Below are 21,053 nucleotides of genomic sequence, written 5' to 3'. Positions count from 1 at the left end.
CACTTCGATATGACACACAAAAGAAGCCTAGATTAGTATACATTTAAAAAACCGCTCCCCGGCGGGGAATCGAACCCCGGTCTCTCGCGTGACAGGCGAGGATACTCACCACTATACTACCGAGGATGAATCAAATTTGGTTATCTCAGTTCTTTAATCTTATAGTACTTCTATCCGAATTTTCTACCATTGAACTACCGATGCTTGCATAGGTCACACTTCGATATGACACACAAAAGAAGCCTAGATTAGTATACATTTAAAAAACCGCTCCCCGGCGGGGAATCGAACCCCGGTCTCTCGCGTGACAGGCGAGGATACTCACCACTATACTACCGAGGATGAACCATATTTGGTTATCTCAGTTTTTTAAACTTATAGTACTTCTATCCGAATTTTTTTCGCTAAGTCCCGGAGCATGCGCGATAGTCACTAATTAAATGAAAAAGTGAGTTTGAAGAAAAAGTAACCCAATAAAATACTCTACGCTAGAAATAATGGTCAAGGCGATTTCTGCACCCTTTACTTTTCGAGAAACGTTATTGGTTTTACAAAAAATGTGCACGATTTTGAGAGTCAAAGAAACGAGATCGTACGGCTTGCACCGGCCGGGAATCGAACCCGAACCTCCCGCTTGGAAGGCGAGAATTCTACCATTGAACTACCGATGCTTGCATAGGTCACACTTCGATATGACACACAAAAGAAGCCTAGATTAGTATACATTTAAAAAACCGCTCCCCGGCGGGGAATCGAACCCCGGTCTCTCGCGTGACAGGCGAGGATACTCACCACTATACTACCGAGGATGAACCATATTTGGTTATCTCAGTTTTTTAAACTTATAGTACTTCTATCCGAATTTTTTTCGCTAAGTCCCGGAGCATGCGCGATAGTCACTAATTAAATGAAAAAGTGAGTTTGAAGAAAAAGTAACCCAATAAAATACTCTACGCTAGAAATAATGGTCAAGGCGATTTCTGAACCCTTTACTTTTCGAGAAACGTTATTGGTTTTACAAAAAATGTGCACGATTTTGAGAGTCAAAGAAACGAGATCGTACGGCTTGCACCGGCCGGGAATCGAACCCGGACCTCCCGCTTGGAAGGCGAGAATTCTACCATTGAACTACCGATGCTTGCATAGGTCACACTTCGATATGACACACAAAAGAAGCCTAGATTAGTATACATTTAAAAAACCGCTCCCCGGCGGGGAATCGAACCCCGGTCTCTCGCGTGACAGGCGAGGATACTCACCACTATACTACCGAGGATGAACCATATTTGGTTATCTCAGTTTTTTAAACTTATAGTACTTCTATCCGAATTTTTTTCGCTAAGTCCCGGAGCATGCGCGATAGTCACTAATTAAATGAAAAAGTGAGTTTGAAGAAAAAGTAACCCAATAAAATACTCTACGCTAGAAATAATGGTCAAGGCGATTTCTGAACCCTTTACTTTTCGAGAAACGTTATTGGTTTTACAAAAAATGTGCACGATTTTGAGAGTCAAAGAAACGAGATCGTACGGCTTGCACCGGCCGGGAATCGAACCCGGACCTCCCGCTTGGAAGGCGAGAATTCTACCATTGAACTACCGATGCTTGCATAGGTCACACTTCGATATGACACACAAAAGAAGCCTAGATTAGTATACATTTAAAAAACCGCTCCCCGGCGGGGAATCGAACCCCGGTCTCTCGCGTGACAGGCGAGGATACTCACCACTATACTACCGAGGATGAATCAAATTTGGTTATCTCAGTTTTTTAATCTTATAGTACTTCTATCCGAATTTTTTTCGCAAAGTCCCGGAGCATGTGCAATAGTCAGTAATTAAATGAAAAAGTGAGTTTGAAGAAAGAGTAACCCTATAAAATACTCTACGCTAGAAATAATGGTCTAGGCGATTTCTGAACACTTTACTTTTCGAGAAAGGTTATTGGTTTTACAAAAAATGTGCACGATTTTGAGAGTCAAAGAAACGAGATCGTACGGGTTGCACCGGCCGGGAATCGAACCCGGACCTCCCGCTTGGAAGGCGAGAATTCTACCATTGAACTACCGATGCTTGCATAGGTCACACTTCGATATGACACACAAAAGAAGCCTAGATTAGTATACATTTAAAAAACCGCTCCCCGGCGGGGAATCGAACCCCGGTCTCTCGCGTGACAGGCGAGGATACTCACCACTATACTACCGAGGATGAACCATATTTGGTTATCTCAGTTTTTTAAACTTATAGTACTTCTATCCGAATTTTTTTCGCTAAGTCCCGGAGCATGCGCGATAGTCACTAATTAAATGAAAAAGTGAGTTTGAAGAAAAAGTAACCCAATAAAATACTCTACGCTAGAAATAATGGTCAAGGCGATTTCTGAACCCTTTACTTTTCGAGAAATGTTATTGGTTTTAAAAAAATGTGCACGATTTTGAGAGTCAAAGAAACGAGATCGTTCGGGTTGCACCGGCCGGGAATCGAACCCGGACCTCCCGCTTGGAAGGCGAGAATTCTACCATTGAACTACCGATGCTTGCATAGGTCACACTTCGATATGACACACAAAAGAAGCCTAGATTAGTATACATTTAAAAAACCGCTCCCCGGCGGGGAATCGAACCCCGGTCTCTCGCGTGACAGGCGAGGATACTCACCACTATACTACCGAGGATGAATCAAATTTGGTTATCTCAGTTTTTTAATCTTATAGTACTTCTATCCGAATTTTTTTCGCAAAGTCCCGGAGCATGTGCAATAGTCAGTAATTAAATGAAAAAGTGAGTTTGAAGAAAAAGTAACCCTATAAAATACTCTACGCTAGAAATAATGGTCTAGGCGATTTCTGAACACTTTACTTTTCGAGAAAGGTTATTGGTTTTACAAAAAATGTGCACGATTTTGAGAGTCAAAGAAACGAGATCGTACGGGTTGCACCGGCCGGGAATCGAACCCGGACCTCCCGCTTGGAAGGCGAGAATTCTACCATTGAACTACCGATGCTTGCATAGGTCACACTTCGATATGACACACAAAAGAAGCCTAGATTAGTATACATTTAAAAAACCGCTCCCCGGCGGGGAATCGAACCCCGGTCTCTCGCGTGACAGGCGAGGATACTCACCACTATACTACCGAGGATGAACCATATTTGGTTATCTCAGTTTTTTAAACTTATAGTACTTCTATCCGAATTTTTTTCGCTAAGTCCCGGAGCATGCGCGATAGTCACTAATTAAATGAAAAAGTGAGTTTGAAGAAAAAGTAACCCAATAAAATACTCTACGCTAGAAATAATGGTCAAGGCGATTTCTGAACCCTTTACTTTTCGAGAAATGTTATTGGTTTTAAAAAAATGTGCACGATTTTGAGAGTCAAAGAAACGAGATCGTACGGGTTGCACCGGCCGGGAATCGAACCCGGACCTCCCGCTTGGAAGGCGAGAATTCTACCATTGAACTACCGATGCTTGCATAGGTCACACTTCGATATGACACACAAAAGAAGCCTAGATTAGTATACATATAATAAACCGCTCCCCGGCGGGGAATCGAACCCCGGTCTCTCGCGTGACAGGCGAGGATACTCACCACTATACTACCGAGGATGAACCATATTTGGTTATCTCAGTTTTTTAAACTTATAGTACTTCTATCCGAATTTTTTTCGCTAAGTCCCGGAGCATGCGCGATAGTCACTAATTAAATGAAAAAGTGAGTTTGAAGAAAAAGTAACCCAATAAAATACTCTACGCTAGAAATAATAGTCAAGGCGATTTCTGAACCCTTTACTTTTCGAGAAACGTTATTGGTTTTACAAAAAATGTTCACGATTTTGAGAGTCAAAGAAACGAGATCGTACGGCTTGCACCGGCCGGGAATCGAACCCGGACCTCCCGCTTGGAAGGCGAGAATTCTACCATTGAACTACCGATGCTTGCATAGGTCACACTTCGATATGACACACAAAAGAAGCCTAGATTAGTATACATTTAAAAAACCGCTCCCCGGCGGGGAATCGAACCCCGGTCTCTCGCGTGACAGGCGAGGATACTCACCACTATACTACCGAGGATGAATCAAATTTGGTTATCTCAGTTTTTTAATCTTATAGTACTTCTATCCGAATTTTCTACCATTGAACTACCGATGCTTGCATAGGTCACACTTCGATATGACACACAAAAGAAGCCTAGATTAGTATACATATAATAAACCGCTCCCCGGCGGGGAATCGAACCCCGGTCTCTCGCGTGACAGGCGAGGATACTCACCACTATACTACCGAGCATGAATGAAAGCTGGTTATCTCAGTTTTTTAAACTTATAGTACTTCTATCCGAATTTTTTTCGCAAAGTCCCGGAGCATGTGCAATAGTCAGTAATTAAATGAAAAAGTGAGTTTGAAGAAAAAGTAACCCTATAAAATACTCTACGCTAGAAATAATGGTCTAGGCGATTTCTGAACACTTTACTTTTCGAGAAAGGTTATTGGTTTTACAAAAAATGTGCACGATTTTGAGAGTCAAAGAAACGAGATCGTACGGGTTGCACCGGCCGGGAATCGAACCCGGACCTCCCGCTTGGAAGGCGAGAATTCTACCATTGAACTACCGATGCTTGCATAGGTCACACTTCGATATGACACACAAAAGAAGCCTAGATTAGTATACATTTAAAAAACCGCTCCCCGGCGGGGAATCGAACCCCGGTCTCTCGCGTGACAGGCGAGGATACTCACCACTATACTACCGAGGATGAACCATATTTGGTTATCTCAGTTTTTTAAACTTATAGTACTTCTATCCGAATTTTTTTCGCTAAGTCCCGGAGCATGCGCGATAGTCACTAATTAAATGAAAAAGTGAGTTTGAAGAAAAAGTAACCCAATAAAATACTCTACGCTAGAAATAATAGTCAAGGCGATTTCTGAACCCTTTACTTTTCGAGAAACGTTATTGGTTTTACAAAAAATGTTCACGATTTTGAGAGTCAAAGAAACGAGATCGTACGGCTTGCACCGGCCGGGAATCGAACCCGGACCTCCCGCTTGGAAGGCGAGAATTCTACCATTGAACTACCGATGCTTGCATAGGTCACACTTCGATATGACACACAAAAGAAGCCTAGATTAGTATACATTTAAAAAACCGCTCCCCGGCGGGGAATCGAACCCCGGTCTCTCGCGTGACAGGCGAGGATACTCACCACTATACTACCGAGGATGAATCAAATTTGGTTATCTCAGTTTTTTAATCTTATAGTACTTCTATCCGAATTTTCTACCATTGAACTACCGATGCTTGCATAGGTCACACTTCGATATGACACACAAAAGAAGCCTAGATTAGTATACATATAATAAACCGCTCCCCGGCGGGGAATCGAACCCCGGTCTCTCGCGTGACAGGCGAGGATACTCACCACTATACTACCGAGCATGAATGAAAGCTGGTTATCTCAGTTTTTTAAACTTATAGTACTTCTATCCGAATTTTTTTCGCAAAGTCCCGGAGCATGTGCAATAGTCAGTAATTAAATGAAAAAGTGAGTTTGAAGAAAAAGTAACCCTATAAAATACTCTACGCTAGAAATAATGGTCTAGGCGATTTCTGAACACTTTACTTTTCGAGAAAGGTTATTGGTTTTACAAAAAATGTGCACGATTTTGAGAGTCAAAGAAACGAGATCGTACGGGTTGCACCGGCCGGGAATCGAACCCGGACCTCCCGCTTGGAAGGCGAGAATTCTACCATTGAACTACCGATGCTTGCATAGGTCACACTTCGATATGACACACAAAAGAAGCCTAGATTAGTATACATTTAAAAAACCGCTCCCCGGCGGGGAATCGAACCCCGGTCTCTCGCGTGACAGGCGAGGATACTCACCACTATACTACCGAGGATGAACCATATTTGGTTATCTCAGTTTTTTAAACTTATAGTACTTCTATCCGAATTTTTTTCGCTAAGTCCCGGAGCATGCGCGATAGTCACTAATTAAATGAAAAAGTGAGTTTGAAGAAAAAGTAACCCAATAAAATACTCTACGCTAGAAATAATGGTCAAGGCGATTTCTGAACCCTTTACTTTTCGAGAAACGTTATTGGTTTTACAAAAAATGTGCACGATTTTGAGAGTCAAAGAAACGAGATCGTACGGCTTGCACCGGCCGGGAATCGAACCCGGACCTCCCGCTTGGAAGGCGAGAATTCTACCATTGAACTACCGATGCTTGCATAGGTCACACTTCGATATGACACACAAAAGAAGCCTAGATTAGTATACATTTAAAAAACCGCTCCCCGGCGGGGAATCGAACCCCGGTCTCTCGCGTGACAGGCGAGGATACTCACCACTATACTACCGAGGATGAATCAAATTTGGTTATCTCAGTTTTTTAATCTTATAGTACTTCTATCCGAATTTTCTACCATTGAACTACCGATGCTTGCATAGGTCACACTTCGATATGACACACAAAAGAAGTCTAGATTAGTATACATATAATAAACCGCTCCCCGGCGGGGAATCGAACCCCGGTCTCTCGCGTGACAGGCGAGGATACTCACCACTATACTACCGAGCATGAATGAAAGCTGGTTATCTCAGTTTTTTAAACTTATAGTACTTCTATCCGAATTTTTTTCGCAAAGTCCCGGAGCATGTGCAATAGTCAGTAATTAAATGAAAAAGTGAGTTTGAAGAAAAAGTAACCCTATAAAATACTCTACGCTAGAAATAATGGTCTAGGCGATTTCTGAACACTTTACTTTTCGAGAAAGGTTATTGGTTTTACAAAAAATGTGCACGATTTTGAGAGTCAAAGAAACGAGATCGTACGGGTTGCACCGGCCGGGAATCGAACCCGGACCTCCCGCTTGGAAGGCGAGAATTCTACCATTGAACTACCGATGCTTGCATAGGTCACACTTCGATATGACACACAAAAGAAGCCTAGATTAGTATACATTTAAAAAACCGCTCCCCGGCGGGGAATCGAACCCCGGTCTCTCGCGTGACAGGCGAGGATACTCACCACTATACTACCGAGGATGAACCATATTTGGTTATCTCAGTTTTTTAAACTTATAGTACTTCTATCCGAATTTTTTTCGCTAAGTCCCGGAGCATGCGCGATAGTCACTAATTAAATGAAAAAGTGAGTTTGAAGAAAAAGTAACCCAATAAAATACTCTACGCTAGAAATAATGGTCAAGGCGATTTCTACACCCTTTACTTTTCGAGAAACGTTATTGGTTTTACAAAAAATGTGCACGATTTTGAGAGTCAAAGAAACGAGATCGTACGGCTTGCACCGGCCGGGAATCGAACCCGGACCTCCCGCTTGGAAGGCGAGAATTCTACCATTGAACTACCGATGCTTGCATAGGTCACACTTCGATATGACACACAAAAGAAGCCTAGATTAGTATACATTTAAAAAACCGCTCCCCGGCGGGGAATCGAACCCCGGTCTCTCGCGTGACAGGCGAGGATACTCACCACTATACTACCGAGGATGAATCAAATTTGGTTATCTCAGTTTTTTAATCTTATAGTACTTCTATCCGAATTTTCTACCATTGAACTACCGATGCTTGCATAGGTCACACTTCGATATGACACACAAAAGAAGTCTAGATTAGTATACATATAATAAACCGCTCCCCGGCGGGGAATCGAACCCCGGTCTCTCGCGTGACAGGCGAGGATACTCACCACTATACTACCGAGCATGAATGAAAGCTGGTTATCTCAGTTTTTTAAACTTATAGTACTTCTATCCGAATTTTTTTCGCAAAGTCCCGGAGCATGTGCAATAGTCAGTAATTAAATGAAAAAGTGAGTTTGAAGAAAAAGTAACCCTATAAAATACTCTACGCTAGAAATAATGGTCTAGGCGATTTCTGAACACTTTACTTTTCGAGAAAGGTTATTGGTTTTACAAAAAATGTGCACGATTTTGAGAGTCAAAGAAACGAGATCGTACGGGTTGCACCGGCCGGGAATCGAACCCGGACCTCCCGCTTGGAAGGCGAGAATTCTACCATTGAACTACCGATGCTTGCATAGGTCACACTTCGATATGACACACAAAAGAAGCCTAGATTAGTATACATTTAAAAAACCGCTCCCCGGCGGGGAATCGAACCCCGGTCTCTCGCGTGACAGGCGAGGATACTCACCACTATACTACCGAGGATGAATCAAATTTGGTTATCTCAGTTTTTTAATCTTATAGTACTTCTATCCGAATTTACTTTTCGAGAAACGTTATTGGTTTTACAAAAAATGTGCACGATTTTGAGAGTCAAAGAAACGAGATCGTACGGCTTGCACCGGCCGGGAATCGAACCCGGACCTCCCGCTTGGAAGGCGAGAATTCTACCATTGAACTACCGATGCTTGCATAGGTCACACTTCGATATGACACACAAAAGAAGCCTAGATTAGTATACATTTAAAAAACCGCTCCCCGGCGGGGAATCGAACCCCGGTCTCTCGCGTGACAGGCGAGGATACTCACCACTATACTACCGAGGATGAATCAAATTTGGTTATCTCAGTTTTTTAATCTTATAGTACTTCTATCCGAATTTTTTTCGCAAAGTCCCGGAGCATGTGCAATAGTCAGTAATTAAATGAAAAAGTGAGTTTGAAGAAAGAGTAACCCTATAAAATACTCTACGCTAGAAATAATGGTCTAGGCGATTTCTGAACACTTTACTTTTCGAGAAAGGTTATTGGTTTTACAAAAAATGTGCACGATTTTGAGAGTCAAAGAAACGAGATCGTACGGGTTGCACCGGCCGGGAATCGAACCCGGACCTCCCGCTTGGAAGGCGAGAATTCTACCATTGAACTACCGATGCTTGCATAGGGCACACTTCGATATGACACACAAAAGAAGCCTAGATTAGTATACATTTAAAAAACCGCTCCCCGGCGGGGAATCGAACCCCGGTCTCTCGCGTGACAGGCGAGGATACTCACCACTATACTACCGAGGATGAACCATATTTGGTTATCTCAGTTTTTTAAACTTATAGTACTTCTATCCGAATTTTTTTCGCTAAGTCCCGGAGCATGCGCGATAGTCACTAATTAAATGAAAAAGTGAGTTTGAAGAAAAAGTAACCCAATAAAATACTCTACGCTAGAAATAATGGTCAAGGCGATTTCTGAACCCTTTACTTTTCGAGAAATGTTATTGGTTTTAAAAAAATGTGCACGATTTTGAGAGTCAAAGAAACGAGATCGTTCGGGTTGCACCGGCCGGGAATCGAACCCGGACCTCCCGCTTGGAAGGCGAGAATTCTACCATTGAACTACCGATGCTTGCATAGGTCACACTTCGATATGACACACAAAAGAAGCCTAGATTAGTATACATTTAAAAAACCGCTCCCCGGCGGGGAATCGAACCCCGGTCTCTCGCGTGACAGGCGAGGATACTCACCACTATACTACCGAGGATGAATCAAATTTGGTTATCTCAGTTTTTTAATCTTATAGTACTTCTATCCGAATTTTTTTCGCAAAGTCCCGGAGCATGTGCAATAGTCAGTAATTAAATGAAAAAGTGAGTTTGAAGAAAAAGTAACCCTATAAAATACTCTACGCTAGAAATAATGGTCTAGGCGATTTCTGAACACTTTACTTTTCGAGAAAGGTTATTGGTTTTACAAAAAATGTGCACGATTTTGAGAGTCAAAGAAACGAGATCGTACGGGTTGCACCGGCCGGGAATCGAACCCGGACCTCCCGCTTGGAAGGCGAGAATTCTACCATTGAACTACCGATGCTTGCATAGGTCACACTTCGATATGACACACAAAAGAAGCCTAGATTAGTATACATTTAAAAAACCGCTCCCCGGCGGGGAATCGAACCCCGGTCTCTCGCGTGACAGGCGAGGATACTCACCACTATACTACCGAGGATGAACCATATTTGGTTATCTCAGTTTTTTAAACTTATAGTACTTCTATCCGAATTTTTTTCGCTAAGTCCCGGAGCATGCGCGATAGTCACTAATTAAATGAAAAAGTGAGTTTGAAGAAAAAGTAACCCAATAAAATACTCTACGCTAGAAATAATGGTCAAGGCGATTTCTGAACCCTTTACTTTTCGAGAAATGTTATTGGTTTTAAAAAAATGTGCACGATTTTGAGAGTCAAAGAAACGAGATCGTACGGGTTGCACCGGCCGGGAATCGAACCCGGACCTCCCGCTTGGAAGGCGAGAATTCTACCATTGAACTACCGATGCTTGCATAGGTCACACTTCGATATGACACACAAAAGAAGCCTAGATTAGTATACATATAATAAACCGCTCCCCGGCGGGGAATCGAACCCCGGTCTCTCGCGTGACAGGCGAGGATACTCACCACTATACTACCGAGGATGAACCATATTTGGTTATCTCAGTTTTTTAAACTTATAGTACTTCTATCCGAATTTTTTTCGCTAAGTCCCGGAGCATGCGCGATAGTCACTAATTAAATGAAAAAGTGAGTTTGAAGAAAAAGTAACCCAATAAAATACTCTACGCTAGAAATAATAGTCAAGGCGATTTCTGAACCCTTTACTTTTCGAGAAACGTTATTGGTTTTACAAAAAATGTTCACGATTTTGAGAGTCAAAGAAACGAGATCGTACGGCTTGCACCGGCCGGGAATCGAACCCGGACCTCCCGCTTGGAAGGCGAGAATTCTACCATTGAACTACCGATGCTTGCATAGGTCACACTTCGATATGACACACAAAAGAAGCCTAGATTAGTATACATTTAAAAAACCGCTCCCCGGCGGGGAATCGAACCCCGGTCTCTCGCGTGACAGGCGAGGATACTCACCACTATACTACCGAGGATGAATCAAATTTGGTTATCTCAGTTTTTTAATCTTATAGTACTTCTATCCGAATTTTCTACCATTGAACTACCGATGCTTGCATAGGTCACACTTCGATATGACACACAAAAGAAGCCTAGATTAGTATACATATAATAAACCGCTCCCCGGCGGGGAATCGAACCCCGGTCTCTCGCGTGACAGGCGAGGATACTCACCACTATACTACCGAGCATGAATGAAAGCTGGTTATCTCAGTTTTTTAAACTTATAGTACTTCTATCCGAATTTTTTTCGCAAAGTCCCGGAGCATGTGCAATAGTCAGTAATTAAATGAAAAAGTGAGTTTGAAGAAAAAGTAACCCTATAAAATACTCTACGCTAGAAATAATGGTCTAGGCGATTTCTGAACACTTTACTTTTCGAGAAAGGTTATTGGTTTTACAAAAAATGTGCACGATTTTGAGAGTCAAAGAAACGAGATCGTACGGGTTGCACCGGCCGGGAATCGAACCCGGACCTCCCGCTTGGAAGGCGAGAATTCTACCATTGAACTACCGATGCTTGCATAGGTCACACTTCGATATGACACACAAAAGAAGCCTAGATTAGTATACATTTAAAAAACCGCTCCCCGGCGGGGAATCGAACCCCGGTCTCTCGCGTGACAGGCGAGGATACTCACCACTATACTACCGAGGATGAACCATATTTGGTTATCTCAGTTTTTTAAACTTATAGTACTTCTATCCGAATTTTTTTCGCTAAGTCCCGGAGCATGCGCGATAGTCACTAATTAAATGAAAAAGTGAGTTTGAAGAAAAAGTAACCCAATAAAATACTCTACGCTAGAAATAATAGTCAAGGCGATTTCTGAACCCTTTACTTTTCGAGAAACGTTATTGGTTTTACAAAAAATGTTCACGATTTTGAGAGTCAAAGAAACGAGATCGTACGGCTTGCACCGGCCGGGAATCGAACCCGGACCTCCCGCTTGGAAGGCGAGAATTCTACCATTGAACTACCGATGCTTGCATAGGTCACACTTCGATATGACACACAAAAGAAGCCTAGATTAGTATACATTTAAAAAACCGCTCCCCGGCGGGGAATCGAACCCCGGTCTCTCGCGTGACAGGCGAGGATACTCACCACTATACTACCGAGGATGAATCAAATTTGGTTATCTCAGTTTTTTAATCTTATAGTACTTCTATCCGAATTTTCTACCATTGAACTACCGATGCTTGCATAGGTCACACTTCGATATGACACACAAAAGAAGCCTAGATTAGTATACATATAATAAACCGCTCCCCGGCGGGGAATCGAACCCCGGTCTCTCGCGTGACAGGCGAGGATACTCACCACTATACTACCGAGCATGAATGAAAGCTGGTTATCTCAGTTTTTTAAACTTATAGTACTTCTATCCGAATTTTTTTCGCAAAGTCCCGGAGCATGTGCAATAGTCAGTAATTAAATGAAAAAGTGAGTTTGAAGAAAAAGTAACCCTATAAAATACTCTACGCTAGAAATAATGGTCTAGGCGATTTCTGAACACTTTACTTTTCGAGAAAGGTTATTGGTTTTACAAAAAATGTGCACGATTTTGAGAGTCAAAGAAACGAGATCGTACGGGTTGCACCGGCCGGGAATCGAACCCGGACCTCCCGCTTGGAAGGCGAGAATTCTACCATTGAACTACCGATGCTTGCATAGGTCACACTTCGATATGACACACAAAAGAAGCCTAGATTAGTATACATTTAAAAAACCGCTCCCCGGCGGGGAATCGAACCCCGGTCTCTCGCGTGACAGGCGAGGATACTCACCACTATACTACCGAGGATGAACCATATTTGGTTATCTCAGTTTTTTAAACTTATAGTACTTCTATCCGAATTTTTTTCGCTAAGTCCCGGAGCATGCGCGATAGTCACTAATTAAATGAAAAAGTGAGTTTGAAGAAAAAGTAACCCAATAAAATACTCTACGCTAGAAATAATGGTCAAGGCGATTTCTGAACCCTTTACTTTTCGAGAAACGTTATTGGTTTTACAAAAAATGTGCACGATTTTGAGAGTCAAAGAAACGAGATCGTACGGCTTGCACCGGCCGGGAATCGAACCCGGACCTCCCGCTTGGAAGGCGAGAATTCTACCATTGAACTACCGATGCTTGCATAGGTCACACTTCGATATGACACACAAAAGAAGCCTAGATTAGTATACATTTAAAAAACCGCTCCCCGGCGGGGAATCGAACCCCGGTCTCTCGCGTGACAGGCGAGGATACTCACCACTATACTACCGAGGATGAATCAAATTTGGTTATCTCAGTTTTTTAATCTTATAGTACTTCTATCCGAATTTTCTACCATTGAACTACCGATGCTTGCATAGGTCACACTTCGATATGACACACAAAAGAAGTCTAGATTAGTATACATATAATAAACCGCTCCCCGGCGGGGAATCGAACCCCGGTCTCTCGCGTGACAGGCGAGGATACTCACCACTATACTACCGAGCATGAATGAAAGCTGGTTATCTCAGTTTTTTAAACTTATAGTACTTCTATCCGAATTTTTTTCGCAAAGTCCCGGAGCATGTGCAATAGTCAGTAATTAAATGAAAAAGTGAGTTTGAAGAAAAAGTAACCCTATAAAATACTCTACGCTAGAAATAATGGTCTAGGCGATTTCTGAACACTTTACTTTTCGAGAAAGGTTATTGGTTTTACAAAAAATGTGCACGATTTTGAGAGTCAAAGAAACGAGATCGTACGGGTTGCACCGGCCGGGAATCGAACCCGGACCTCCCGCTTGGAAGGCGAGAATTCTACCATTGAACTACCGATGCTTGCATAGGTCACACTTCGATATGACACACAAAAGAAGCCTAGATTAGTATACATTTAAAAAACCGCTCCCCGGCGGGGAATCGAACCCCGGTCTCTCGCGTGACAGGCGAGGATACTCACCACTATACTACCGAGGATGAACCATATTTGGTTATCTCAGTTTTTTAAACTTATAGTACTTCTATCCGAATTTTTTTCGCTAAGTCCCGGAGCATGCGCGATAGTCACTAATTAAATGAAAAAGTGAGTTTGAAGAAAAAGTAACCCAATAAAATACTCTACGCTAGAAATAATGGTCAAGGCGATTTCTACACCCTTTACTTTTCGAGAAACGTTATTGGTTTTACAAAAAATGTGCACGATTTTGAGAGTCAAAGAAACGAGATCGTACGGCTTGCACCGGCCGGGAATCGAACCCGGACCTCCCGCTTGGAAGGCGAGAATTCTACCATTGAACTACCGATGCTTGCATAGGTCACACTTCGATATGACACACAAAAGAAGCCTAGATTAGTATACATTTAAAAAACCGCTCCCCGGCGGGGAATCGAACCCCGGTCTCTCGCGTGACAGGCGAGGATACTCACCACTATACTACCGAGGATGAATCAAATTTGGTTATCTCAGTTTTTTAATCTTATAGTACTTCTATCCGAATTTTCTACCATTGAACTACCGATGCTTGCATAGGTCACACTTCGATATGACACACAAAAGAAGTCTAGATTAGTATACATATAATAAACCGCTCCCCGGCGGGGAATCGAACCCCGGTCTCTCGCGTGACAGGCGAGGATACTCACCACTATACTACCGAGCATGAATGAAAGCTGGTTATCTCAGTTTTTTAAACTTATAGTACTTCTATCCGAATTTTTTTCGCAAAGTCCCGGAGCATGTGCAATAGTCAGTAATTAAATGAAAAAGTGAGTTTGAAGAAAAAGTAACCCTATAAAATACTCTACGCTAGAAATAATGGTCTAGGCGATTTCTGAACACTTTACTTTTCGAGAAAGGTTATTGGTTTTACAAAAAATGTGCACGATTTTGAGAGTCAAAGAAACGAGATCGTACGGGTTGCACCGGCCGGGAATCGAACCCGGACCTCCCGCTTGGAAGGCGAGAATTCTACCATTGAACTACCGATGCTTGCATAGGTCACACTTCGATATGACACACAAAAGAAGCCTAGATTAGTATACATTTAAAAAACCGCTCCCCGGCGGGGAATCGAACCCCGGTCTCTCGCGTGACAGGCGAGGATACTCACCACTATACTACCGAGGATGAACCATATTTGGTTATCTCAGTTTTTTAAACTTATAGTACTTCTATCCGAATTTTTTTCGCTAAGTCCCGGAGCATGCGCGATAGTCACTAATTAAATGAAAAAGTGAGTTTGAAGAAAAAGTAACCCAATAAAATACTCTACGCTAGAAATAATGGTCAAGGCGATTTCTGAACCCTTTACTTTTCGAGAAATGTTATTGGTTTTAAAAAAATGTGCACGATTTTGAGAGTCAAAGAAACGAGATCGTACGGGTTGCACCGGCCGGGAATCGAACCCGGACCTCCCGCTTGGAAGGCGAGAATTCTACCATTGAACTACCGATGCTTGCATAGGTCACACTTCGATATGACACACAAAAGAAGCCTAGATTAGTATACATTTAAAAAACCGCTCCCCGGCGGGGAATCGAACCCCGGTCTCTCGCGTGACAGGCGAGGATACTCACCACTATACTACCGAGGATGAATCAAATTTGGTTATCTCAGTTTTTTAATCTTATAGTACTTCTATCCGAATTTTCTACCATTGAACTACCGATGCTTGCATAGGTCACACTTCGATATGACACACAAAAGAAGCCTAGATTAGTATACATATAATAAACCGCTCCACGGCGGGGAATCGAACCCCGGTCTCTCGCGTGACAGGCGAGGATACTCACCACTATACTACCGAGCATGAATGAAAGCTGGTTATCTCAGTTTTTTAAACTTATAGTACTTCTATCCGAATTTTTTTCGCAAAGTCCCGGAGCATGTGCAATAGTCAGTAATTAAATGAAAAAGTGAGTTTGAAGAAAAAGTAACCCTATAAAATACTCTACGCTAGAAATAATGGTCTAGGCGATTTCTGAACACTTTACTTTTCGAGAAAGGTTATTGGTTTTACAAAAAATGTGCACGATTTTGAGAGTCAAAGAAACGAGATCGTACGGCTTGCACCGGCCGGGAATCGAACCCGGACCTCCCGCTTGGAAGGCGAGAATTCTACCATTGAACTACCGATGCTTGCATAGGTCACACTTCGATATGACACACAAAAGAAGCCTAGATTAGTATACATATAATAAACCGCTCCCCGGCGGGGAATCGAACCCCGGTCTCTCGCGTGACAGGCGAGGATACTCACCACTATACTACCGAGGATGAATAAAAGTTGGTTATCTCAGTTTTTTAAACTTATAGTACTTCTATCCGAATTTTTTTCGCTAAGTCCCGGAGCATGCGCGATAGTCACTAATTAAATGAAAAAGTGAGTTTGAAGAAAAAGTAACCCAATAAAATACTCTACGCTAGAAATAATGGTCAAGGCGATTTCTGAACCCTTTACTTTTCGAGAAACGTTATTGGTTTTACAAAAAATGTGCACGATTTTGAGAGTCAAAGAAACGAGATCGTACGGCTTGCACCGGCCGGGAATCGAACCCGGACCTCCCGCTTGGAAGGCGAGAATTCTACCATTGAACTACCGATGCTTGCATAGGTCACACTTCGATATGACACACAAAAGAAGCCTAGATTAGTATACATTTAAAAAACCGCTCCCCGGCGGGGAATCGAACCCCGGTCTCTCGCGTGACAGGCGAGGATACTCACCACTATACTACCGAGGATGAATCAAATTTGGTTATCTCAGTTTTTTAATCTTATAGTACTTCTATCCGAATTTTCTACCATTGAACTACCGATGCTTGCATAGGTCACACTTCGATATGACACACAAAAGAAGCCTAGATTAGTATACATATAATAAACCGCTCCCCGGCGGGGAATCGAACCCCGGTCTCTCGCGTGACAGGCGAGGATACTCACCACTATACTACCGAGCATGAATGAAAGCTGGTTATCTCAGTTTTTTAAACTTATAGTACTTCTATCCGAATTTTTTTCGCAAAGTCCCGGAGCATGTGCAATAGTCAGTAATTAAATGAAAAAGTGAGTTTGAAGAAAAAGTAACCCTATAAAATACTCTACGCTAGAAATAATGGTCTAGGCGATTTCTGAACACTTTACTTTTCGAGAAAGGTTATTGGTTTTACAAAAAATGTGCACGATTTTGAGAGTCAAAGAAACGAGATCGTACGGGTTGCACCGGCCGGGAATCGAACCCGGACATCCCGCTTGGAAGGCGAGAATTCTACCATTGAACTACCGATGCTTGCATAGGTCACACTTCGATATGACACACAAAAGAAGCCTAGATTAGTATACATTTAAAAAACCGCTACCCGGCGGGGAATCGAACCCCGGTCTCTCGCGTGACAGGCGAGGATACTCACCACTATACTACCGAGGATGAATCAAATTTGGTTATCTCAGTTTTTTAATCTTATAGTACTTCTATCCGAATTTTCTACCATTGAACTACCGATGCTTGCATAGGTCACACTTCGATATGACACACAAAAGAAGCCTAGATTAGTATACATATAATAAACCGCTCCCCGGCGGGGAATCGAACCCCGGTCTCTCGCGTGACAGGCGAGGATACTCACCACTATACTACCGAGCATGAATGAAAGCTGGTTATCTCAGTTTTTTAAACTTATAGTACTTCTATCCGAATTTTTTTCGCAAAGTCCCGGAGCATGTGCAATAGTCAGTAATTAAATGAAAAAGTGAGTTTGAAGAAAAAGTAACCCTATAAAATACTCTACGCTAGAAATAATGGTCTAGGCGATTTCTGAACACTTTACTTTTCGAGAAAGGTTATTGGTTTTACAAAAAATGTGCACGATTTTGAGAGTCAAAGAAACGAGATCGTACGGGTTGCACCGGCCGGGAATCGAACCCGGACATCCCGCTTGGAAGGCGAGAATTCTACCATTGAACTACCGATGCTTGCATAGGTCACACTTCGATATGACACACAAAAGAAGCCTAGATTAGTATACATTTAAAAAACCGCTCCCCGGCGGGGAATCGAACCCCGGTCTCTCGCGTGACAGGCGAGGATACTCACCACTATACTACCGAGGATGAATCAAATTTGGTTATCTCAGTTTTTTAATCTTATAGTACTTCTATCCGAATTTTCTACCATTGAACTACCGATGCTTGCATAGGTCACACTTCGATATGACACACAAAAGAAGCCTAGATTAGTATACATATAATAAACCGCTCCCCGGCGGGGAATCGAACCCCGGTCTCTCGCGTGACAGGCGAGGATACTCACCACTATACTACCGAGCATGAATGAAAGCTGGTTATCTCAGTTTTTTAAACTTATAGTACTTCTATCCGAATTTTTTTCGCAAAGTCCCGGAGCATGTGCAATAGTCAGTAATTAAATGAAAAAGTGAGTTTGAAGAAAAAGTAACCCTATAAAATACTCTACGCTAGAAATAATGGTCTAGGCGATTTCTGAACACTTTACTTTTCGAGAAAGGTTATTGGTTTTACAAAAAATGTGCACGATTTTGAGAGTCAAAGAAACGAGATCGTACGGGTTGCACCGGCCGGGAATCGAACCCGGACATCCCGCTTGGAAGGCGAGAATTCTACCATTGAACTACCGATGCTTGCATAGGTCACACTTCGATATGACACACAAAAGAAGCCTAGATTAGTATACATTTAAAAAACCGCTCCCCGGCGGGGAATCGAACCCCGGTCTCTCGCGTGACAGGCGAGGATACTCACCACTATACTACCGAGGATGAATCAAATTTGGTTATCTCAGTTTTTTAATCTTATAGTACTTCTATCCGAATTTTCTACCATTGAACTACCGATGCTTGCATAGGTCACACTTCGATATGACACACAAAAGAAGCCTAGATTAGTATACATATAATAAACCGCTCCCCGGCGGGGAATCGAACCCCGGTCTCTCGCGTGACAGGCGAGGATACTCACCACTATACTACCGAGCATGAATGAAAGCTGGTTATCTCAGTTTTTTAAACTTATAGTACTTCTATCCGAATTTTTTTCGCAAAGTCCCGGAGCATGTGCAATAGTCAGTAATTAAATGAAAAAGTGAGTTTGAAGAAAAAGTAACCCTATAAAATACTCTACGCTAGAAATAATGGTCTAGGCGATTTCTGAACACTTTACTTTTCGAGAAAGGTTATTGGTTTTACAAAAAATGTGCACGATTTTGAGAGTCAAAGAAACGAGATCGTACGGGTTGCACCGGCCGGGAATCGAACCCGGACATCCCGCTTGGAAGGCGAGAATTCTACCATTGAACTACCGATGCTTGCATAGGTCACACTTCGATATGACACACAAAAGAAGCCTAGATTAGTATACATTTAAAAAACCGCTCCCCGGCGGGGAATCGAACCCCGGTCTCTCGCGTGACAGGCGAGGATACTCACCACTATACTACCGAGGATGAACCATATTTGGTTATCTCAGTTTTTTAAACTTATAGTACTTCTATCCGAATTTTTTTCGCTAAGTCCCGGAGCATGCGCGATAGTCACTAATTAAATGAAAAAGTGAGTTTGAAGAAAAAGTAACCCAATAAAATACTCTACGCTAGAAATAATGGTCAAGGCGATTTCTGAACCCTTTACTTTTCGAGAAACGTTATTGGTTTTACAAAAAATGTGCACGATTTTGAGAGTCAAAGAAACGAGATCGTACGGCTTGCACCGGCCGGGAATCGAACCCGGACCTCCCGCTTGGAAGGCGAGAATTCTACCATTGAACTACCGATGCTTGCATAGGTCACACTTCGATATGACACACAAAAGAAGCATAGATTAGTATACATTTAAAAAACCGCTCCCCGGCGGGGAATCGAACCCCGGTCTCTCGCGTGACAGGCGAGGATACTCACCACTATACTACCGAGGATGAATCAAATTTGGTTATCTCAGTTTTTTAATCTTATAGTACTTCTATCCGAATTTTCTACCATTGAACTACCGATGCTTGCATAGGTCACACTTCGATATGACACACAAAAGAAGCCTAGATTAGTATACATATAATAAACCGCTCCCCGGCGGGGAATCGAACCCCGGTCTCTCGCGTGACAGGCGAGGATACTCACCACTATACTACCGAGCATGAATGAAAGCTGGTTATCTCAGTTTTTTAAACTTATAGTACTTCTATCCGAATTTTTTTCGCAAAGTCCCGGAGCATGTGCAATAGTCAGTAATTAAATGAAAAAGTGAGTTTGAAGAAAAAGTAACCCTATAAAATACTCTACGCTAGAAATAATGGTCTAGGCGATTTCTGAACACTTTACTTTTCGAGAAAGGTTATTGGTTTTACAAAAAATGTGCACGATTTTGAGAGTCAAAGAAACGAGATCGTACGGGTTGCACCGGCCGGGAATCGAACCCGGACATCCCGCTTGGAAGGCGAGAATTCTACCATTGAACTACCGATGCTTGCATAGGTCACACTTCGATATGACACACAAAAGAAGCCTAGATTAGTATACATTTAAAAAACCGCTCCCCGGCGGGGAATCGAACCCCGGTCTCTCGCGTGACAGGCGAGGATACTCACCACTATACTACCGAGGATGAACCATATTTGGTTATCTCAGTTTTTTAAACTTATAGTACTTCTATCCGAATTTTTTTCGCTAAGTCCCGGAGCATGCGCGATAGTCACTAATTAAATGAAAAAGTGAGTTTGAAGAAAAAGTAACCCAATAAAATACTCTACGCTAGAAATAATGGTCAAGGCGATTTCTGAACCCTTTACTTTTCGAGAAACGTTATTGGTTTTACAAAAAATGTGCACGATTTTGAGAGTCAAAGAAACGAGATCGTACGGCTTGCACCGGCCGGGAATCGAACCCGGACCTCCCGCTTGGAAGGCGAGAATTCTACCATTGAACTACCGATGCTTGCATAGGTCACACTTCGATATGACACACAAAAGAAGCCTAGATTAGTATACATTTAAAAAACCGCTCCCCGGCGGGGAATCGAACCCCGGTCTCTCGCGTGACAGGCGAGGATACTCACCACTATACTACCGAGGATGAACCATATTTGGTTATCTCAGTTTTTTAAACTTATAGTACTTCTATCCGAATTTTTTTCGCTAAGTCCCG

General features: G+C 42.5%; 91 non-coding genes across 91 annotated transcripts; all 91 read right to left on the bottom strand.

Moving 5' to 3' along the window:
- Window positions 1–54: 54 nt before the first annotated feature.
- Window positions 55–126, bottom strand: TRNAD-GUC (transfer RNA aspartic acid (anticodon GUC)). The gene has a single exon. It is a non-coding gene; the product is annotated as a tRNA-Asp (tRNA).
- Window positions 127–270: 144 nt separating this feature from the next.
- On the bottom strand, window positions 271–342 carry TRNAD-GUC (transfer RNA aspartic acid (anticodon GUC)). Its single transcript has one exon. It is a non-coding gene; the product is annotated as a tRNA-Asp (tRNA).
- A 258-nt stretch (window positions 343–600) lies between these two features.
- On the bottom strand, window positions 601–671 carry TRNAG-UCC (transfer RNA glycine (anticodon UCC)). Its single transcript has one exon. It is a non-coding gene; the product is annotated as a tRNA-Gly (tRNA).
- Window positions 672–737: 66 nt separating this feature from the next.
- On the bottom strand, window positions 738–809 carry TRNAD-GUC (transfer RNA aspartic acid (anticodon GUC)). Its single transcript has one exon. It is a non-coding gene; the product is annotated as a tRNA-Asp (tRNA).
- Window positions 810–1,067: 258 nt separating this feature from the next.
- TRNAG-UCC (transfer RNA glycine (anticodon UCC)) lies at window positions 1,068–1,138 on the bottom strand. The gene has a single exon. It is a non-coding gene; the product is annotated as a tRNA-Gly (tRNA).
- A 66-nt stretch (window positions 1,139–1,204) lies between these two features.
- TRNAD-GUC (transfer RNA aspartic acid (anticodon GUC)) lies at window positions 1,205–1,276 on the bottom strand. Its single transcript has one exon. It is a non-coding gene; the product is annotated as a tRNA-Asp (tRNA).
- Window positions 1,277–1,534: 258 nt separating this feature from the next.
- TRNAG-UCC (transfer RNA glycine (anticodon UCC)) lies at window positions 1,535–1,605 on the bottom strand. The gene has a single exon. It is a non-coding gene; the product is annotated as a tRNA-Gly (tRNA).
- Window positions 1,606–1,671: 66 nt separating this feature from the next.
- Window positions 1,672–1,743, bottom strand: TRNAD-GUC (transfer RNA aspartic acid (anticodon GUC)). The gene has a single exon. It is a non-coding gene; the product is annotated as a tRNA-Asp (tRNA).
- Window positions 1,744–2,001: 258 nt separating this feature from the next.
- On the bottom strand, window positions 2,002–2,072 carry TRNAG-UCC (transfer RNA glycine (anticodon UCC)). The gene has a single exon. It is a non-coding gene; the product is annotated as a tRNA-Gly (tRNA).
- A 66-nt stretch (window positions 2,073–2,138) lies between these two features.
- TRNAD-GUC (transfer RNA aspartic acid (anticodon GUC)) lies at window positions 2,139–2,210 on the bottom strand. The gene has a single exon. It is a non-coding gene; the product is annotated as a tRNA-Asp (tRNA).
- A 257-nt stretch (window positions 2,211–2,467) lies between these two features.
- On the bottom strand, window positions 2,468–2,538 carry TRNAG-UCC (transfer RNA glycine (anticodon UCC)). The gene has a single exon. It is a non-coding gene; the product is annotated as a tRNA-Gly (tRNA).
- A 66-nt stretch (window positions 2,539–2,604) lies between these two features.
- Window positions 2,605–2,676, bottom strand: TRNAD-GUC (transfer RNA aspartic acid (anticodon GUC)). The gene has a single exon. It is a non-coding gene; the product is annotated as a tRNA-Asp (tRNA).
- A 258-nt stretch (window positions 2,677–2,934) lies between these two features.
- On the bottom strand, window positions 2,935–3,005 carry TRNAG-UCC (transfer RNA glycine (anticodon UCC)). The gene has a single exon. It is a non-coding gene; the product is annotated as a tRNA-Gly (tRNA).
- A 66-nt stretch (window positions 3,006–3,071) lies between these two features.
- On the bottom strand, window positions 3,072–3,143 carry TRNAD-GUC (transfer RNA aspartic acid (anticodon GUC)). Its single transcript has one exon. It is a non-coding gene; the product is annotated as a tRNA-Asp (tRNA).
- Window positions 3,144–3,400: 257 nt separating this feature from the next.
- TRNAG-UCC (transfer RNA glycine (anticodon UCC)) lies at window positions 3,401–3,471 on the bottom strand. The gene has a single exon. It is a non-coding gene; the product is annotated as a tRNA-Gly (tRNA).
- A 66-nt stretch (window positions 3,472–3,537) lies between these two features.
- On the bottom strand, window positions 3,538–3,609 carry TRNAD-GUC (transfer RNA aspartic acid (anticodon GUC)). The gene has a single exon. It is a non-coding gene; the product is annotated as a tRNA-Asp (tRNA).
- Window positions 3,610–3,867: 258 nt separating this feature from the next.
- TRNAG-UCC (transfer RNA glycine (anticodon UCC)) lies at window positions 3,868–3,938 on the bottom strand. Its single transcript has one exon. It is a non-coding gene; the product is annotated as a tRNA-Gly (tRNA).
- Window positions 3,939–4,004: 66 nt separating this feature from the next.
- TRNAD-GUC (transfer RNA aspartic acid (anticodon GUC)) lies at window positions 4,005–4,076 on the bottom strand. The gene has a single exon. It is a non-coding gene; the product is annotated as a tRNA-Asp (tRNA).
- A 144-nt stretch (window positions 4,077–4,220) lies between these two features.
- On the bottom strand, window positions 4,221–4,292 carry TRNAD-GUC (transfer RNA aspartic acid (anticodon GUC)). The gene has a single exon. It is a non-coding gene; the product is annotated as a tRNA-Asp (tRNA).
- Window positions 4,293–4,550: 258 nt separating this feature from the next.
- TRNAG-UCC (transfer RNA glycine (anticodon UCC)) lies at window positions 4,551–4,621 on the bottom strand. The gene has a single exon. It is a non-coding gene; the product is annotated as a tRNA-Gly (tRNA).
- A 66-nt stretch (window positions 4,622–4,687) lies between these two features.
- On the bottom strand, window positions 4,688–4,759 carry TRNAD-GUC (transfer RNA aspartic acid (anticodon GUC)). The gene has a single exon. It is a non-coding gene; the product is annotated as a tRNA-Asp (tRNA).
- Window positions 4,760–5,017: 258 nt separating this feature from the next.
- TRNAG-UCC (transfer RNA glycine (anticodon UCC)) lies at window positions 5,018–5,088 on the bottom strand. The gene has a single exon. It is a non-coding gene; the product is annotated as a tRNA-Gly (tRNA).
- A 66-nt stretch (window positions 5,089–5,154) lies between these two features.
- TRNAD-GUC (transfer RNA aspartic acid (anticodon GUC)) lies at window positions 5,155–5,226 on the bottom strand. The gene has a single exon. It is a non-coding gene; the product is annotated as a tRNA-Asp (tRNA).
- Window positions 5,227–5,370: 144 nt separating this feature from the next.
- On the bottom strand, window positions 5,371–5,442 carry TRNAD-GUC (transfer RNA aspartic acid (anticodon GUC)). Its single transcript has one exon. It is a non-coding gene; the product is annotated as a tRNA-Asp (tRNA).
- A 258-nt stretch (window positions 5,443–5,700) lies between these two features.
- On the bottom strand, window positions 5,701–5,771 carry TRNAG-UCC (transfer RNA glycine (anticodon UCC)). The gene has a single exon. It is a non-coding gene; the product is annotated as a tRNA-Gly (tRNA).
- Window positions 5,772–5,837: 66 nt separating this feature from the next.
- TRNAD-GUC (transfer RNA aspartic acid (anticodon GUC)) lies at window positions 5,838–5,909 on the bottom strand. The gene has a single exon. It is a non-coding gene; the product is annotated as a tRNA-Asp (tRNA).
- Window positions 5,910–6,167: 258 nt separating this feature from the next.
- On the bottom strand, window positions 6,168–6,238 carry TRNAG-UCC (transfer RNA glycine (anticodon UCC)). Its single transcript has one exon. It is a non-coding gene; the product is annotated as a tRNA-Gly (tRNA).
- Window positions 6,239–6,304: 66 nt separating this feature from the next.
- TRNAD-GUC (transfer RNA aspartic acid (anticodon GUC)) lies at window positions 6,305–6,376 on the bottom strand. Its single transcript has one exon. It is a non-coding gene; the product is annotated as a tRNA-Asp (tRNA).
- Window positions 6,377–6,520: 144 nt separating this feature from the next.
- TRNAD-GUC (transfer RNA aspartic acid (anticodon GUC)) lies at window positions 6,521–6,592 on the bottom strand. Its single transcript has one exon. It is a non-coding gene; the product is annotated as a tRNA-Asp (tRNA).
- A 258-nt stretch (window positions 6,593–6,850) lies between these two features.
- On the bottom strand, window positions 6,851–6,921 carry TRNAG-UCC (transfer RNA glycine (anticodon UCC)). The gene has a single exon. It is a non-coding gene; the product is annotated as a tRNA-Gly (tRNA).
- Window positions 6,922–6,987: 66 nt separating this feature from the next.
- Window positions 6,988–7,059, bottom strand: TRNAD-GUC (transfer RNA aspartic acid (anticodon GUC)). Its single transcript has one exon. It is a non-coding gene; the product is annotated as a tRNA-Asp (tRNA).
- Window positions 7,060–7,317: 258 nt separating this feature from the next.
- TRNAG-UCC (transfer RNA glycine (anticodon UCC)) lies at window positions 7,318–7,388 on the bottom strand. Its single transcript has one exon. It is a non-coding gene; the product is annotated as a tRNA-Gly (tRNA).
- A 66-nt stretch (window positions 7,389–7,454) lies between these two features.
- Window positions 7,455–7,526, bottom strand: TRNAD-GUC (transfer RNA aspartic acid (anticodon GUC)). The gene has a single exon. It is a non-coding gene; the product is annotated as a tRNA-Asp (tRNA).
- Window positions 7,527–7,670: 144 nt separating this feature from the next.
- TRNAD-GUC (transfer RNA aspartic acid (anticodon GUC)) lies at window positions 7,671–7,742 on the bottom strand. The gene has a single exon. It is a non-coding gene; the product is annotated as a tRNA-Asp (tRNA).
- A 258-nt stretch (window positions 7,743–8,000) lies between these two features.
- TRNAG-UCC (transfer RNA glycine (anticodon UCC)) lies at window positions 8,001–8,071 on the bottom strand. The gene has a single exon. It is a non-coding gene; the product is annotated as a tRNA-Gly (tRNA).
- A 66-nt stretch (window positions 8,072–8,137) lies between these two features.
- Window positions 8,138–8,209, bottom strand: TRNAD-GUC (transfer RNA aspartic acid (anticodon GUC)). Its single transcript has one exon. It is a non-coding gene; the product is annotated as a tRNA-Asp (tRNA).
- A 132-nt stretch (window positions 8,210–8,341) lies between these two features.
- TRNAG-UCC (transfer RNA glycine (anticodon UCC)) lies at window positions 8,342–8,412 on the bottom strand. The gene has a single exon. It is a non-coding gene; the product is annotated as a tRNA-Gly (tRNA).
- Window positions 8,413–8,478: 66 nt separating this feature from the next.
- On the bottom strand, window positions 8,479–8,550 carry TRNAD-GUC (transfer RNA aspartic acid (anticodon GUC)). Its single transcript has one exon. It is a non-coding gene; the product is annotated as a tRNA-Asp (tRNA).
- Window positions 8,551–8,808: 258 nt separating this feature from the next.
- Window positions 8,809–8,879, bottom strand: TRNAG-UCC (transfer RNA glycine (anticodon UCC)). Its single transcript has one exon. It is a non-coding gene; the product is annotated as a tRNA-Gly (tRNA).
- A 66-nt stretch (window positions 8,880–8,945) lies between these two features.
- Window positions 8,946–9,017, bottom strand: TRNAD-GUC (transfer RNA aspartic acid (anticodon GUC)). The gene has a single exon. It is a non-coding gene; the product is annotated as a tRNA-Asp (tRNA).
- Window positions 9,018–9,274: 257 nt separating this feature from the next.
- On the bottom strand, window positions 9,275–9,345 carry TRNAG-UCC (transfer RNA glycine (anticodon UCC)). Its single transcript has one exon. It is a non-coding gene; the product is annotated as a tRNA-Gly (tRNA).
- A 66-nt stretch (window positions 9,346–9,411) lies between these two features.
- TRNAD-GUC (transfer RNA aspartic acid (anticodon GUC)) lies at window positions 9,412–9,483 on the bottom strand. Its single transcript has one exon. It is a non-coding gene; the product is annotated as a tRNA-Asp (tRNA).
- Window positions 9,484–9,741: 258 nt separating this feature from the next.
- Window positions 9,742–9,812, bottom strand: TRNAG-UCC (transfer RNA glycine (anticodon UCC)). The gene has a single exon. It is a non-coding gene; the product is annotated as a tRNA-Gly (tRNA).
- A 66-nt stretch (window positions 9,813–9,878) lies between these two features.
- On the bottom strand, window positions 9,879–9,950 carry TRNAD-GUC (transfer RNA aspartic acid (anticodon GUC)). The gene has a single exon. It is a non-coding gene; the product is annotated as a tRNA-Asp (tRNA).
- A 257-nt stretch (window positions 9,951–10,207) lies between these two features.
- Window positions 10,208–10,278, bottom strand: TRNAG-UCC (transfer RNA glycine (anticodon UCC)). Its single transcript has one exon. It is a non-coding gene; the product is annotated as a tRNA-Gly (tRNA).
- Window positions 10,279–10,344: 66 nt separating this feature from the next.
- TRNAD-GUC (transfer RNA aspartic acid (anticodon GUC)) lies at window positions 10,345–10,416 on the bottom strand. The gene has a single exon. It is a non-coding gene; the product is annotated as a tRNA-Asp (tRNA).
- A 258-nt stretch (window positions 10,417–10,674) lies between these two features.
- TRNAG-UCC (transfer RNA glycine (anticodon UCC)) lies at window positions 10,675–10,745 on the bottom strand. Its single transcript has one exon. It is a non-coding gene; the product is annotated as a tRNA-Gly (tRNA).
- Window positions 10,746–10,811: 66 nt separating this feature from the next.
- Window positions 10,812–10,883, bottom strand: TRNAD-GUC (transfer RNA aspartic acid (anticodon GUC)). Its single transcript has one exon. It is a non-coding gene; the product is annotated as a tRNA-Asp (tRNA).
- Window positions 10,884–11,027: 144 nt separating this feature from the next.
- On the bottom strand, window positions 11,028–11,099 carry TRNAD-GUC (transfer RNA aspartic acid (anticodon GUC)). Its single transcript has one exon. It is a non-coding gene; the product is annotated as a tRNA-Asp (tRNA).
- A 258-nt stretch (window positions 11,100–11,357) lies between these two features.
- On the bottom strand, window positions 11,358–11,428 carry TRNAG-UCC (transfer RNA glycine (anticodon UCC)). The gene has a single exon. It is a non-coding gene; the product is annotated as a tRNA-Gly (tRNA).
- A 66-nt stretch (window positions 11,429–11,494) lies between these two features.
- TRNAD-GUC (transfer RNA aspartic acid (anticodon GUC)) lies at window positions 11,495–11,566 on the bottom strand. The gene has a single exon. It is a non-coding gene; the product is annotated as a tRNA-Asp (tRNA).
- A 258-nt stretch (window positions 11,567–11,824) lies between these two features.
- On the bottom strand, window positions 11,825–11,895 carry TRNAG-UCC (transfer RNA glycine (anticodon UCC)). Its single transcript has one exon. It is a non-coding gene; the product is annotated as a tRNA-Gly (tRNA).
- A 66-nt stretch (window positions 11,896–11,961) lies between these two features.
- TRNAD-GUC (transfer RNA aspartic acid (anticodon GUC)) lies at window positions 11,962–12,033 on the bottom strand. Its single transcript has one exon. It is a non-coding gene; the product is annotated as a tRNA-Asp (tRNA).
- A 144-nt stretch (window positions 12,034–12,177) lies between these two features.
- TRNAD-GUC (transfer RNA aspartic acid (anticodon GUC)) lies at window positions 12,178–12,249 on the bottom strand. The gene has a single exon. It is a non-coding gene; the product is annotated as a tRNA-Asp (tRNA).
- Window positions 12,250–12,507: 258 nt separating this feature from the next.
- Window positions 12,508–12,578, bottom strand: TRNAG-UCC (transfer RNA glycine (anticodon UCC)). The gene has a single exon. It is a non-coding gene; the product is annotated as a tRNA-Gly (tRNA).
- A 66-nt stretch (window positions 12,579–12,644) lies between these two features.
- On the bottom strand, window positions 12,645–12,716 carry TRNAD-GUC (transfer RNA aspartic acid (anticodon GUC)). The gene has a single exon. It is a non-coding gene; the product is annotated as a tRNA-Asp (tRNA).
- Window positions 12,717–12,974: 258 nt separating this feature from the next.
- Window positions 12,975–13,045, bottom strand: TRNAG-UCC (transfer RNA glycine (anticodon UCC)). The gene has a single exon. It is a non-coding gene; the product is annotated as a tRNA-Gly (tRNA).
- A 66-nt stretch (window positions 13,046–13,111) lies between these two features.
- TRNAD-GUC (transfer RNA aspartic acid (anticodon GUC)) lies at window positions 13,112–13,183 on the bottom strand. The gene has a single exon. It is a non-coding gene; the product is annotated as a tRNA-Asp (tRNA).
- Window positions 13,184–13,327: 144 nt separating this feature from the next.
- TRNAD-GUC (transfer RNA aspartic acid (anticodon GUC)) lies at window positions 13,328–13,399 on the bottom strand. Its single transcript has one exon. It is a non-coding gene; the product is annotated as a tRNA-Asp (tRNA).
- A 258-nt stretch (window positions 13,400–13,657) lies between these two features.
- On the bottom strand, window positions 13,658–13,728 carry TRNAG-UCC (transfer RNA glycine (anticodon UCC)). The gene has a single exon. It is a non-coding gene; the product is annotated as a tRNA-Gly (tRNA).
- Window positions 13,729–13,794: 66 nt separating this feature from the next.
- Window positions 13,795–13,866, bottom strand: TRNAD-GUC (transfer RNA aspartic acid (anticodon GUC)). The gene has a single exon. It is a non-coding gene; the product is annotated as a tRNA-Asp (tRNA).
- A 258-nt stretch (window positions 13,867–14,124) lies between these two features.
- On the bottom strand, window positions 14,125–14,195 carry TRNAG-UCC (transfer RNA glycine (anticodon UCC)). The gene has a single exon. It is a non-coding gene; the product is annotated as a tRNA-Gly (tRNA).
- Window positions 14,196–14,261: 66 nt separating this feature from the next.
- Window positions 14,262–14,333, bottom strand: TRNAD-GUC (transfer RNA aspartic acid (anticodon GUC)). Its single transcript has one exon. It is a non-coding gene; the product is annotated as a tRNA-Asp (tRNA).
- A 144-nt stretch (window positions 14,334–14,477) lies between these two features.
- On the bottom strand, window positions 14,478–14,549 carry TRNAD-GUC (transfer RNA aspartic acid (anticodon GUC)). Its single transcript has one exon. It is a non-coding gene; the product is annotated as a tRNA-Asp (tRNA).
- Window positions 14,550–14,807: 258 nt separating this feature from the next.
- TRNAG-UCC (transfer RNA glycine (anticodon UCC)) lies at window positions 14,808–14,878 on the bottom strand. The gene has a single exon. It is a non-coding gene; the product is annotated as a tRNA-Gly (tRNA).
- A 66-nt stretch (window positions 14,879–14,944) lies between these two features.
- TRNAD-GUC (transfer RNA aspartic acid (anticodon GUC)) lies at window positions 14,945–15,016 on the bottom strand. Its single transcript has one exon. It is a non-coding gene; the product is annotated as a tRNA-Asp (tRNA).
- A 257-nt stretch (window positions 15,017–15,273) lies between these two features.
- On the bottom strand, window positions 15,274–15,344 carry TRNAG-UCC (transfer RNA glycine (anticodon UCC)). Its single transcript has one exon. It is a non-coding gene; the product is annotated as a tRNA-Gly (tRNA).
- A 66-nt stretch (window positions 15,345–15,410) lies between these two features.
- TRNAD-GUC (transfer RNA aspartic acid (anticodon GUC)) lies at window positions 15,411–15,482 on the bottom strand. The gene has a single exon. It is a non-coding gene; the product is annotated as a tRNA-Asp (tRNA).
- Window positions 15,483–15,956: 474 nt separating this feature from the next.
- Window positions 15,957–16,027, bottom strand: TRNAG-UCC (transfer RNA glycine (anticodon UCC)). The gene has a single exon. It is a non-coding gene; the product is annotated as a tRNA-Gly (tRNA).
- Window positions 16,028–16,093: 66 nt separating this feature from the next.
- TRNAD-GUC (transfer RNA aspartic acid (anticodon GUC)) lies at window positions 16,094–16,165 on the bottom strand. Its single transcript has one exon. It is a non-coding gene; the product is annotated as a tRNA-Asp (tRNA).
- Window positions 16,166–16,423: 258 nt separating this feature from the next.
- On the bottom strand, window positions 16,424–16,494 carry TRNAG-UCC (transfer RNA glycine (anticodon UCC)). The gene has a single exon. It is a non-coding gene; the product is annotated as a tRNA-Gly (tRNA).
- A 66-nt stretch (window positions 16,495–16,560) lies between these two features.
- On the bottom strand, window positions 16,561–16,632 carry TRNAD-GUC (transfer RNA aspartic acid (anticodon GUC)). The gene has a single exon. It is a non-coding gene; the product is annotated as a tRNA-Asp (tRNA).
- A 144-nt stretch (window positions 16,633–16,776) lies between these two features.
- Window positions 16,777–16,848, bottom strand: TRNAD-GUC (transfer RNA aspartic acid (anticodon GUC)). Its single transcript has one exon. It is a non-coding gene; the product is annotated as a tRNA-Asp (tRNA).
- A 258-nt stretch (window positions 16,849–17,106) lies between these two features.
- Window positions 17,107–17,177, bottom strand: TRNAG-UCC (transfer RNA glycine (anticodon UCC)). Its single transcript has one exon. It is a non-coding gene; the product is annotated as a tRNA-Gly (tRNA).
- A 66-nt stretch (window positions 17,178–17,243) lies between these two features.
- TRNAD-GUC (transfer RNA aspartic acid (anticodon GUC)) lies at window positions 17,244–17,315 on the bottom strand. The gene has a single exon. It is a non-coding gene; the product is annotated as a tRNA-Asp (tRNA).
- A 144-nt stretch (window positions 17,316–17,459) lies between these two features.
- On the bottom strand, window positions 17,460–17,531 carry TRNAD-GUC (transfer RNA aspartic acid (anticodon GUC)). Its single transcript has one exon. It is a non-coding gene; the product is annotated as a tRNA-Asp (tRNA).
- Window positions 17,532–17,789: 258 nt separating this feature from the next.
- On the bottom strand, window positions 17,790–17,860 carry TRNAG-UCC (transfer RNA glycine (anticodon UCC)). Its single transcript has one exon. It is a non-coding gene; the product is annotated as a tRNA-Gly (tRNA).
- A 66-nt stretch (window positions 17,861–17,926) lies between these two features.
- TRNAD-GUC (transfer RNA aspartic acid (anticodon GUC)) lies at window positions 17,927–17,998 on the bottom strand. The gene has a single exon. It is a non-coding gene; the product is annotated as a tRNA-Asp (tRNA).
- Window positions 17,999–18,142: 144 nt separating this feature from the next.
- TRNAD-GUC (transfer RNA aspartic acid (anticodon GUC)) lies at window positions 18,143–18,214 on the bottom strand. The gene has a single exon. It is a non-coding gene; the product is annotated as a tRNA-Asp (tRNA).
- Window positions 18,215–18,472: 258 nt separating this feature from the next.
- TRNAG-UCC (transfer RNA glycine (anticodon UCC)) lies at window positions 18,473–18,543 on the bottom strand. Its single transcript has one exon. It is a non-coding gene; the product is annotated as a tRNA-Gly (tRNA).
- A 66-nt stretch (window positions 18,544–18,609) lies between these two features.
- TRNAD-GUC (transfer RNA aspartic acid (anticodon GUC)) lies at window positions 18,610–18,681 on the bottom strand. The gene has a single exon. It is a non-coding gene; the product is annotated as a tRNA-Asp (tRNA).
- A 144-nt stretch (window positions 18,682–18,825) lies between these two features.
- On the bottom strand, window positions 18,826–18,897 carry TRNAD-GUC (transfer RNA aspartic acid (anticodon GUC)). Its single transcript has one exon. It is a non-coding gene; the product is annotated as a tRNA-Asp (tRNA).
- A 258-nt stretch (window positions 18,898–19,155) lies between these two features.
- TRNAG-UCC (transfer RNA glycine (anticodon UCC)) lies at window positions 19,156–19,226 on the bottom strand. Its single transcript has one exon. It is a non-coding gene; the product is annotated as a tRNA-Gly (tRNA).
- A 66-nt stretch (window positions 19,227–19,292) lies between these two features.
- On the bottom strand, window positions 19,293–19,364 carry TRNAD-GUC (transfer RNA aspartic acid (anticodon GUC)). The gene has a single exon. It is a non-coding gene; the product is annotated as a tRNA-Asp (tRNA).
- Window positions 19,365–19,622: 258 nt separating this feature from the next.
- Window positions 19,623–19,693, bottom strand: TRNAG-UCC (transfer RNA glycine (anticodon UCC)). Its single transcript has one exon. It is a non-coding gene; the product is annotated as a tRNA-Gly (tRNA).
- A 66-nt stretch (window positions 19,694–19,759) lies between these two features.
- TRNAD-GUC (transfer RNA aspartic acid (anticodon GUC)) lies at window positions 19,760–19,831 on the bottom strand. Its single transcript has one exon. It is a non-coding gene; the product is annotated as a tRNA-Asp (tRNA).
- Window positions 19,832–19,975: 144 nt separating this feature from the next.
- TRNAD-GUC (transfer RNA aspartic acid (anticodon GUC)) lies at window positions 19,976–20,047 on the bottom strand. The gene has a single exon. It is a non-coding gene; the product is annotated as a tRNA-Asp (tRNA).
- A 258-nt stretch (window positions 20,048–20,305) lies between these two features.
- On the bottom strand, window positions 20,306–20,376 carry TRNAG-UCC (transfer RNA glycine (anticodon UCC)). Its single transcript has one exon. It is a non-coding gene; the product is annotated as a tRNA-Gly (tRNA).
- Window positions 20,377–20,442: 66 nt separating this feature from the next.
- TRNAD-GUC (transfer RNA aspartic acid (anticodon GUC)) lies at window positions 20,443–20,514 on the bottom strand. The gene has a single exon. It is a non-coding gene; the product is annotated as a tRNA-Asp (tRNA).
- Window positions 20,515–20,772: 258 nt separating this feature from the next.
- Window positions 20,773–20,843, bottom strand: TRNAG-UCC (transfer RNA glycine (anticodon UCC)). Its single transcript has one exon. It is a non-coding gene; the product is annotated as a tRNA-Gly (tRNA).
- Window positions 20,844–20,909: 66 nt separating this feature from the next.
- TRNAD-GUC (transfer RNA aspartic acid (anticodon GUC)) lies at window positions 20,910–20,981 on the bottom strand. The gene has a single exon. It is a non-coding gene; the product is annotated as a tRNA-Asp (tRNA).
- Window positions 20,982–21,053: the final 72 nt, after the last annotated feature.

This window comes from Phalangium opilio, unplaced genomic scaffold (genome assembly GCF_054372755.1).
Source record: "Phalangium opilio isolate 3A_F unplaced genomic scaffold, DU_Popi_V2 ptg000352l_1, whole genome shotgun sequence".
Lineage (NCBI taxonomy): Eukaryota > Metazoa > Arthropoda > Arachnida > Opiliones > Phalangiidae > Phalangium > Phalangium opilio.
This window is presented reverse-complemented; position numbering and strand designations above follow the sequence as displayed.